Source organism: Colias philodice, chromosome 8 (genome assembly GCF_061535455.1).
Source record: "Colias philodice isolate Cphi_HAF_F1 chromosome 8, ilColPhil1 Martin Lab GWU primary, whole genome shotgun sequence".
NCBI classification, from domain to species: Eukaryota; Metazoa; Arthropoda; class Insecta; order Lepidoptera; family Pieridae; genus Colias; species Colias philodice.
Window position 1 is genome coordinate 1557271 of NC_143093.1, and position 12138 is coordinate 1569408.

The window sequence follows — 12138 nt, forward strand, 5'->3', positions numbered from 1 at the left end:
CGAAAATATGAAGATAAAAAAATAGCGTCACTGCAATAAATTAAAGATATGAACGATCCATATGAAGATTTCAGAAATCCTGCTTTCTAATCTTTCTATTTATTTGGTTATTATGTAAGTATCTGAATATTTATTATAAATAATATTAAATAAAATATTTATATCTACGTCTAGAAAATATAAACGAATAAGTACCTATCTAGTAGCATTCGTCCCGACTTGGCCCGTCTTATGTCTGGACTCACTCTCAGGAGTGGAGAAATTTCGTAAATTTTCTAATAAAAAAAGTCAAATTGGGTTGGCTTTAGTTAACTGCCGCACGAATTTGTTGGAAATATTTATATTTTTAGTTAGCTAGGTAATGTAAGATTGTAATTCCAAAATATTATCGTTAGGAAACTTGTAGTTTTTTAGTTATTAATTTTTAAAGTTAATAATTTTTTGTGCGAAAAAAGTGCATTTATCCGTTTTGTTGTGCAAAAAAGCGGACCAAGACGTTCCATTTCACTGTACTGTGACTTTACGCTGCGGCCGGCGAGTGCCAAAAGCGATTTTAGGGCGATTCCTACTCAAACAAAAAAAATCTACGTAGGTACTTAAAAAACTATTATACTTTTATTTTTAATATCCAAATAGGTAGCGAGGAGCGAAGCGACGAGCGTGTTAGGTTTACTCTTGAACTGCCGCACGAGCCGAGCGAGCGAAGCGAGCGTGCCGCGGCAGCGGCCGGCGAGTGCCAGAAGCGACTTTAGGGCGATTCCCACTCAAATAAAAAAAACTACGTAGGTTTTCACAACTTGTTTGTATTTTATTTATGTATCGTAAAATTTTTGTTACACCAATTCCATACATTTTGAGGTTAGAATAGGAAAATTGATTTTTCTCCAAAACTATTGGTTTCCTAACTTTCCCCTTTTGGTGGGAGGGTCCCCCCCTCCTCCCCCCCATCCCCCACCCACAAAAAACCTATAATACGTGCGGCAGTTCTCTAAAGAAACCCCGTAAAATTCAGTAATAGTTATATTTTTAGGTGTATTATTATTGAAATACTTACCTACATTTAAAATAATACTAACAACCACCGCCAGAAGCCTAAGCACTCAAAGCAGGGAGAAAAAAGTTCGCTCAAACGATTAGAGAAGAAAAAGAAGTAGGTAATTAGCTAAGTACCTATTATTATACCTAATTGATTAAATTTGCCCCAACAAAACATGCTTATTTCAGCGTATTTATTACGATAAAACAATAATAAATAGGTGTTATAATAACACCAACATCGAAATTTTTCTATGTCCCAGCTCCCTTGAAAACCATCAATCTTTGAGGGCGAATATCTCGGCCGTTTTTGATTTTAGAGAAAAGTTGTTCCTATAAAACATGCTTATATTAGCGTAATCTTTACGATAAAACAATAATAAATAGGTGTTATAATGACACCAACTCCATCAAAAAATTTTTAAGTCCTGCGCCCCCTTTGCTTTAGTTCCAACCTCTGGGTACTGCTACTGCCGAAAGGTTTAAATTTGGAACGTGAATATTTTTTTTCTTTCCAAATCATGACCATGATCCACGACCAAAAAGGTTGAACGAAACTTTTACAAAAAAGATGCTGGCCGGTTAGAATATCTCGCGGGCTGCCTTAAAAAAGTTCTTTATTAAAAAAAAAAGTTATAATTCGAATTTCGTCAAAAATATTCTATGTTCAAGATCGTTGTGGTTGTGATAAAACTATTTTTACGTACCTAGTACCTATTTGTATTCTCTTTGCTATTTTTTGCAAATATTATTTTTATAGTAAGTATCTTATGTAATTTACATAATCTATGGACATAAATTAAAAAGCGCATCTCGTTTATGGCTATAATTTTTCCCGCCTGCTATCAAGACGTCAGGTCCGTATTTTAAATCGATGAAATCTTGAAATAGATACTACCTATAATAAAACGATTTTATATGGATAACCGAAGAATGAAGACTTGGATAAGCCAATTAATTGTAGCCTTAGAGGAATCCTATAACGAATACTCGTTTGGAAGATTTCCTATGTAAGTAGTTACCTTAATTACTTCATACACATTTATTTTGACTAGTGTTTTGTTTTGTGTTCTACTTTTTTCAACAATCTAGGTAAGTAGGTACCTACATACTACGTTCACTATGTTCGCCGCTTCTTATTCTATAGTATCTTGTATTCCTATATTACCTATACTGTTTTAGTAAAAATATTTCAAACATTATACCACAGAATAATAACTAGAAGCTAGCTAATTATACTCACTTTCAAAATCAATAAAAAATAGAAAAATAATAAAACGAACTTATCAACTGAAAATCTATTTAAAAAGGCCGCCTTTATTAAAATTCTTGATGGTTGTGAAAAGTCATTAAAAAGCCAAGTTTTCAAACATTTGAATAAATTATTTATGACTTAATTTAAGTTTAACGTGGATAACGTAATTGACTATAAAAGCGGCCATTAAATCAGATTTTAGTACCTACGCTGAAGTTTATTACGTATCATTTGAGTCCCTATGATGAATTTTAATGGAAAATACATGGTATATTGCGTGTGCTTATCACTACATAGTATAAAACAAAGTCGCTTTCCCTGTCCCTATGTCCCTATGTCCCTATGTCCCTTTGTACGCTTAAATCTTTGAAACTACGCAACGGATTTTGATGCGGTTTTTTTTAATAGATAGAGTGATTCAAGAGGAAGGTTTATATGTATAATAAGATCCATTAAGTAGTGGAGAAGTACTGTTATTTTTGAGGTTTCTAATGTGATGTCGTAAAAAATTACATTTATTCCGCTTACATTGCAAACGCAGGCTGAACCCTACGAGTTTTATCAAAATAATGTACTAAGTATTATACACATTGAAAAGGTCTACAGAAAAGTCCGCGATGGTATATGTCTATCTCTTATGGATAACCCACAATAACTTTTTTTTGTCATTTACTTTTTACGACAAATAATGGCTAATTTTCGAAGCGATTTTAACCAATACAGCATTAATCCTTAACCAATTAAATACCATGGATACATTGTTCATTTAATATAGATCTATATGGCCCTTTACACCGTATGATTTAAGTGAATATTTTCGAAGATATTACAGATTTAAAAATTGCAGGACGTAGCGTTTGCGGCCGCCCGGCTATGTATTTTATACCCGTGCGATGCCGGAGGCCGGAGCGGGCCGCTATATTTTTATACCTATACAACGTTCACAATTTTTCTGTAGTGTATAATATTTAGTATCAGCATTGCACCCGTGCGAAGCCGGGGCGGGTCGCTAGTTACATTAATATTTCAATAAACTCGGTATATTAAAATTTAATATTTCTTCTATATTAAGTTTTTATTTAAAGGAGAATGACACTTCAAATCTTTCTATTTTATAATAAATAGATTATTTATATACCTACATGGGTATTCTAGGTATTTCCTACCTGCTGATGTGGTCCTAGTTGCATTTTATATTTAAAGTACCTACTTACATATTGTATAAAATTTAGTAAATTTTTGTGTGAGAAAAAAAACGTATCTTCATATTATTTTTGAGGTACCAGCTCTTAATTTTTTTACCTTCGTTTATCTATTCTAATATTATAAAGCTGAAGAGTTTGTTTGTTTGAACGCGCTAATCTCGGGAACTATTGGTCCGATTTGAAAAATTCTTTCGGTGTTAGATAGCCCATTTATCGAGGAAGGTTATCATCACGCTGCGACCAACAGGAGTGGAGCCGCGTGCAGCAGCTAGTCGTAAATAAAATGATTTCTATAACAAATGCACCGGTAACTAGTCCAATTAAAGATATATCGTGCCACAGATAATATAATAGTAGTAAACGTCTCACAAATACATTATTTTGTATACATTTATACGTTAATTAACATATAGTGCCGGATTTCCGTTCAGTAATAGTTTAACTGTTATATATGTATATATATAAAGCATCTAGAGAAATATACCCTTCTAGCAATTAAGTATTCCGGTTAGTATTATATAAAATTTAAGTTACCTAGCCCCTAGGTACATATTATTATATAATTGTATTACAGATACATATTATTTTATCATACGTATTAGATTATGTACATGTTGTCCTTCCTACCCTAGAGGTAATATAAAGGATGTTACATACAGGTATCGCGTAAATATCCAACGGTGTAAGGATATTTTAAATCGGTCCAGTAGTTTCTGTAATATGGCGTTCAAAGAAACAAACTCCATATATAATATTAATATTAGTATAGATTAGGACGTTCGTCTGTGCCCCGGGGTAAAAACCACGTATAATGCTTTCACTTCATTCCAATTATATTTTAAAAAAGTAGCCTATTTTATGCAAAAAAAACGCGGTAGTTTTGAGTTTTCAACTAAATTCATTTGAAATTTCTAGATAACTAGTACTAAAGTTCGAAACAAACAATTGAAATCATAAGAAAACAGACATGGATAATCACGGAATCATTATTTATATAACATCTCTATTACCAATTATTGTAATAAAGTTCAATTAGGTATATAAAAAACCTATTTCTTCCTCTTTATTCTTGTAGGACATCAGTCTCCGTAACAATAAATATGCGGTAGGAATAACTACGCTAAAGCCACTGTTCCTAACGATTAGCTAAACCAGTTTCCTATGTAAAAGAAATGTACATTTATTCTCTGTTTATTTTTTGTACTAGAGGTATATTTAGAATATTTCTGCATTGCGTCCAGTAAGACGACATTGGAGAGATGCTATCTGAAATTACTTGAAACTGGTTGGAAGATGTAATCGTGTAACTATTCCTACTGGATGTAATATCTTATGTAGAAGTTAAAAATATGTTAAATATGTTAAAAGGTGGTAAATGTTAAAAATACTATGTAATGACGATTCGAAAGTGCTACTAAATAGTAGTCTAATTGAATAAATGAATGTTTGAGTTTGAGTTTGAACTTTGAACCAAACTCTTGTTCATGCGATGGCCTTGTCCAAACGTATTTGTCAGGTAATTATTGCAATAATTTTGTAATGTAAAATATATTATGGTTAACTATCAATGTTAGATTTCACGTCTGCACTAAATATAATGTTTTATTTCTTGCGGAATTAAAAAATGTATAAGGTACCTAAGTGCCAAAAGTGTCGTATCGAGATAAAACCAAAAGTTATTTTAGCAATTGCCTTGTCAAAGCCCTCGCAAATGTTTTTATATAATTGTTTCTGAAAAAGAAAACAATGTTTTATACCATGTCAAGTAGAAATCGTAAAAGTGTGAAAATTAGAGGTAACTTCGTGATTTTTTTTATCGAGTCAATTATAATATTGTATGTTTTTGATCAAACAGAAGATTTCATTTCATTGAAACACTAAAAAACGTTTAACGTTTTCCCCTTTACATCATCCAATTTGATACTAAAAGGGACGTAACAGTAAATGTTATAACTTATAAGTAATGCCCTGAATGTCGGTATGCTAGCTAAGAAAGTCGATAATACCCTCAAAGAATGTTAGATATTGCTCTTATAAGTTGTCAGTCGAGATCATGAATAATATGATCACGGCTTACGACCTACAGCTTATAGGCAGGGAAAGCCGGTATTTTTCCCATATTGCTCAAACTTGGCGAATTACTATTTTCTTTAAGGTCAGTAACTGAGAATAAATTATAGAAATATGAATACATACTTAGTTTATATTATGATAAACCTACATATTTAGATAATATGAATAATGAATATCAATAATGTATCGTCTCCAAAGTCCAAAGGTAAAATTTTAATACATTATAACAAACTCTTTAATTGAAACTAGCCCACTAACTTTTCTGTTTAAGTAAGCAAGTAAAAGTGACAACTTGGAAATACTTAGCACTTGGCAGAAAGTAAGTAAATAGAACTGATTTCAATTCATTTTTATGGCGTTTTCACTAATCAATACTATGATTTTACAAGTATTGAGAGCATGGTAGATATTCCAGTTTATCGTATTTTGGAAGACAAAATAAATTCACTTTTTACACGCTTTTTAAGCTTGTAGCTTCACCTGTAGTTGTTTATGTGTAACGGACTCCTTTAGAATCGATTCTGACGTATTTCAAACGAAATTTTATTCAAACTTTGTACACTCATAAAGCCGTGAAATTATATTATTGTCACTGATTCTTGGTGACAATAATATAATTTCACGACTTTGCGTGTTTTTCAGTTTTTTTAAACTACATTAAATGTTTACCAATAATTCTTCTAAACAACCTTTTTTTAAGTGCAGGGGAAATAAACTAGTTTTACGTCAAAGTCTACAACTTATATCCAACTAGCAAACCGGGCGAACTCCGTTTCGCCACCAGAGACACCTTTTCTTTGCTATAAACCTCACGGAACCCGAGACCTTTGCAACGAATGCAAAACCGTGGAAATCGGTTCGTGCATTCGTCAGGAAGGAAAACCCGACTTATTTTTATATAGTAGATGTTGCATGCAATAAGATTATTTTAAATAGCCATAAATGTACTTTGTAGCATATAAAACATCTATTCATTATATAATATGTTATTCCATTAGGCGAAAACATAGCACCTCGTAAAGCACGGTACTCGCTTGACCGTTATCGACAACTCGGTCAACGCCGCGCGCCGTGTAGGCTGTTTTTGGCGCGTAATGCTTTTAAAAGACTATAGATATTTAGTATTATATTATCTGTGATAGATAGAACGGAATTTAAAACGTGGTGTGCGTAGGCGTGGAGTGAGATGTGAGGTTTACAATATGCAACCAGTCACAGGAAAATAGTAACATTTTGTCACGCTTAAAGTTATGCAATTATTGTATTGTATTATCTATGATAAGTGTACAAAGTTTGAATTAAATCTGGCCGTTTAAAGTGGGTCTAAATCGAGTCTAAGTCGGTTACATACAAACATGCAGGTTAAGCTAATAAAAGCGTGTAAAAAACGTTATATAGCTCATTATATTTCATATTATCTTACTCATTGTGGAGTCAAGTACCTTAATAGGTTCCTCTCTGACAATAAAAATTCAAAATGTACGCTCAATTAAAATTATTACTTGCACTTTGTAAATAAAAGAAAAACAATATATCCCATCATCTCACATTCATCAAGACGATTTGCAGTCGACTTGCGTCTTACATCTATTGATAGGATCTTAGTAATTATTTCTTCTAGCTAAATGTTATAAAATGCAGCTGCTATTGAAAATACCACATAAATAACAACTTACACTATTAGAATACACCCATTTGTAAGCTGTACACGCAAGATGCGAGAAAAAAGGATTTCTTGGTTGAAGTTTAAGATAGTAATAAAACTTTATTGCGCGATATTTTTATTGAAATTTTATTTACAAAAAATCCTATTATAATATTTGTAGGAATTACAAATAGAACATCAGTAATTTATCAAGTACATAATAGATAAATTTATTTTTGCAAAACTCAAATGCACGTTTAATGAAGATGTGTCTCGATGATTTTGATGATGTTATTATATTAATAGCTTGAAAAATTTCACCATAATACCTAACTGTATGGTTAAGCTAGGCGTTTAATTATTAAATTTTGAATATACGGTCTTCCTTAAAATTTGTTCAAAACGACTTCCAAAAAGCGGTACTTTGGAAAGGTTCGCTAAGTTTTCCACCTAAATTACCATACTTTATATTTTTCAATGCTGATAATTATAATAATAATAATTTTATGATGGATAAGGGATAACACATCTAAATCATCAATCGATAAACATGAACAAAAATGCTATCAAATCCCAAACTTGTGTCATAGTTTCCAGAAAAATGCATAAATTATAGAATAGTAAACTGATAAATTCCTAAACCACTGGATGTTTACGCTTCACTAGATCTCGTTTACCTTTTAACAGTAACTATAGCCTTACAGCTGACTTGCTCTGCTGGACACCGCAACCAATTAGTTGGTAATAGCATTTATACTATAGTAATAACTAGTATAATTAATCGGAAATTATGTACTTTCTATTGACAGAAAATGGGGATTGCGTTTTGTATAATAGCTATAGAGTAACATTATAATTTAATTATTTGTTACCATTTTTGGGTATGGGTGTCGAAAATATTTTGCCGCGATAAAGACGAACGAGTTGTTTTCTTTTAAAACGTGCAATAAAGTGTTTTTACCTAGAAGTAGTATAAAATATTAAGGAAAAAAGTTACTTAAGTATAATAGTATAGAGAACCAAGGCTCTCAAGATGAAATTTTCTTGCACAAATCATTGTACGGAGCTGCAAGAAGACATTACGAGTCACAATTAATTCAAATGCAAATATCGAGTTATTATAAATGTCTTAAACATGTTCCAAGTTAAATATAAACTTAGATAAGTGAGATAACATTCCTGGGTAATGCTTCTGTTAGGTGATACTTAAGTTTTTATACCGGGCTTAGGTTTAACAGAAGACGTTTTACATCTAGATAGGAATTACTAGAATATAAACCGGTGGAATAGTAATGTAAATGGAGATGAAGATAAGCTTTAGTTTAATGGTGAACTTTTTGGAAAATAACGTTGTATAGGTTATTGAACTCACCTTGAGGGTAAAGAAGTACCTATGTGAAATGTAAATATAATAAATAATAATATGTTTTATAGAATTTGTTATTCGATAAATTTTTAAAATCTGTTAGAATACCTATGTGTTTTCGCGTAGAATAACACTTTTATTTTAGCTTTTAATAATAACCAGAAAAAGGGGCATGTTACAAAATAATAAGAATTTAAAGTCATTTCCGATCAGTACCTGAATGAAGAAATAAATTGAATTTTGTCTTCATATTGGAATCATATGAAATATTAGCTGTACCTATGATTGCAAGTACACACATTTACATTCATAAACCTTCGATTGCAAGTACGTACACATAACTACTATTTCATAAAACATATTCCTATCAGAATGTTGATTTTAGATTTATGAACCGCACTAATTCAGCTCGTAGTAGTTTTACATGCATGTTTTGAATAAAAAATATAGGTATATTATAATATCATATTAGCTGATAGTTATTTCATAAGCTTCTTTTATATTTCAGAATAATCAATAAAGTATTTTTTGCATGAAAGTGCTATAAATATAATATTATATTATATTCATCTGTATCGAGACTACTAATTCTTGCAAGTTTTGCCCCAAAAATTAGCCTAATGTCTTTCTCTAAAGTCTACACCTGTAGATCATAAAATGTATACAAATCTATAGCTATTTTTGCGTAAAGACAGAACATAGGTACTTATTATTCCGATTATGAAACTCGTATTACTTTTATAAGGATTTAATTACTAAAAAAGTTAAGTACTTAGCTTGATATAGATAAGGCTTAATAATAATATTATGTCTAGATCTTATAGAAACTGGTTCAATTATCTCCAGAGACACTGCCTTTGAAGTCACAGTCACCGCCACAGGACTAAAATTATAAACCGGTTTTGATAAACAAATTAAAATAAACAATGTGCGTGTTTACATGTTTTTTTAATGCAAATATTATATATTTCTACTATAAATATAAGTGAAAGTATCTTGGAAGATTATTATTGATCACGCGAAACGGATTTAGAAATTAGTTTTGTGGAGTGATGAATTGAGTCTGTTATTTTGTACAACTAGGTCCATACTTATATTATCAACTAGCTTTCCGCTCGCGGCTTCTCCCGCATTGTCAAACTTCACAAATTATATTATACTAAAACTTCCTTTTGAATCATTCTATCAGACGGCGGAAAGCGACTTTGTATTATATTCTAGGTAGGTTTAGTGATGCGGGTAGTCTGTACGTCTGGTATGGTTTTACGGCAAAACCACAGCACCGATTGGGGTAAGGTTTAGAACGAAAACGCACTTTCAAAAATAAGCTACTTTTTTACAATTAAACCTCTGCATGGCGTATTATCCGCGGGTAAAATCTGTAGAGCATAACTATTTCAAATATATAAATTATGTATACTTTCTTGTTTTTTTTTTTCAACTGTAATCTCTCTTTGATAAACAATCTTTTACAGTTAGTCTTATGTCAGTTTATAGTCTATAACTTAAAATGCATAACTTAATTTGAATAACACTTAACATTCACATGCTAACATTACAAACCTTTAAGGAAATTGCGATGCGCGGGCGCATATTTTTATGCGTATGCGCATATTTGCGCATGCACTCATGCATGCTAATAGAAATATGCATTGGCATGAAACGCTTCGGCAATGGCCGCTCAATGGATTTCTAGAAATATAAATATGGGAATTATTTTTGTACAGTTTACAACGTAATTAATATATTTTTCATTTAATTGTTATCTAACTTTATTTACGTGAGTGCAAGTTGAGCATTATTATTGATTTTTGACGTGAGATTTTAATTATTTTTTCGTAGATTATTCGTCATATATTTCACCAACAGACGTACAGACTCTTCTTATTCCAGCTTACCAGTTCGATTGCTTATTATTAGCTTGTTGGATTTTTTTATAGGAAATTCTTGACTGGATTTTTTTTTACATTTATTGTATTCGAAGGTAGAACATTGGCTGTAGACTGCATGTGTGATATGAATTTTGTTAATAAGTTAATAACTAAAAATTATCATAATTAGTATAGATAATAAAATGTACACATAAAGAACACGAAACGATGAACAAACTTGCAATCAATGAACCGTGGTAATAATTCGATAATTCACTTTCTTTCGCAAATCGATTTCACAAGAATATCGAAATATGGCCCTCGAGTCGGTGTTTAGCTTTCACTGCTCTAAATGTTAATTATAATTGGAGTAAACCACGATACTGTGTTGCGTAATATCTATACTAATATTATATAGTTGAAGAGTTTTTTGTTTGAACGCGGTAATCTCAGGAACCACGGGTTCAATTTGAATAATTATTACCCTGTAAGATAGACATAGACTTACAGGTATATTATCAGGTTAAGACCAATAGGAGCGGAGCAATACAAATTTAAAAAAAATGACAATAGTAGGTAATAAAGACTAAAAGTAAAATCCTGTTTTTCAATACGGACCCAAGATGTGCTGCTATAAAAAATACTACAAGTAAATCTCTGTTAGTTTTCCTGAAGTATTCATTAGAACCAGTCGTAAGATATGACGCCATGTTACGAAGTCAACCTTTTTATTAGTTCCAGGGTTACCAAGAGCTGGGTAATCCGGGAGCTTCCTGCAATTTTTAGAGTTTAAAATCTAAAATGCCTTTTAGCGAAATTGTTGTAAGGTTTTGCATTTGAAAGAAAGAAAGAAAGAAAGAAATTTATTGTCATTTAACGATATGCCACACAATATAACAAAAAAAAAATCATTTCATCGGAATTTAACTTTTCAGGAATAATTTGACATTATTTATCTATTATGAATTAAGATTTATAATTTTGTATATGTATTGTACATATTTTCATTTTGTATTACAACTGAAATTCAAAGATTAGTTATGTTTAATGATTCTATCTATAAGTGGTTAGTGGGTAGAATTGAAATCCACACTAAGCATCATACCTATTTATTCCGAAAAATAAATTAAAATTTCACAACCCTATCCCGAGACGATACTTTATGACGTCATCAAACGCTTAACAGCCCATCAAGGGAATACATGAATAGGAATCCTTGCATTACATAACTTGCGGCTTTATAAAGACATTGAAGGAGCATTTATTTGCGCAAGCCATTATTGATAGGGTTGTCACAAGTTGAAGGGAGTTTATGTTTTATGCATTAACATTGTTTCAATCTGTCTGAGATGATGCCTGATGTTATTAACTGAATGAATGAATTTTCCACACGTGTACGGGGAAATTATATGGTTGGCTTTACGTCCTTTTTATCCCCGTTCTTCTTATTTGAATAACTACAGAATCTATGTTTCGAAGATACGCAAACGCAACCAATTACTATGTTGTTTACAGGGATTTTTGTATTTGTTTAAATCAACCGAACAGAATATACAATTCAAAAGAGTAACACAAAAAAAATATATAATAGGTATTCTATAATTTTTGTTGTAGGTATTTTTCATAGCACACAAATAAACCGCTAGTTTTTTTTATCGCGTCCACCAAATATTAATGAAATAGATATA

General features: G+C 31.4%; 1 protein-coding gene across 4 annotated transcripts in view; it reads left to right on the plus strand.

Annotated features, from left to right (window-relative positions):
- Positions 1 to 12138, plus strand: part of mwh (multiple wing hairs) — a 111668-nt gene that overhangs the window by 27186 nt on the left and 72344 nt on the right. The gene's annotated exons all lie outside the window — the stretch shown is intronic.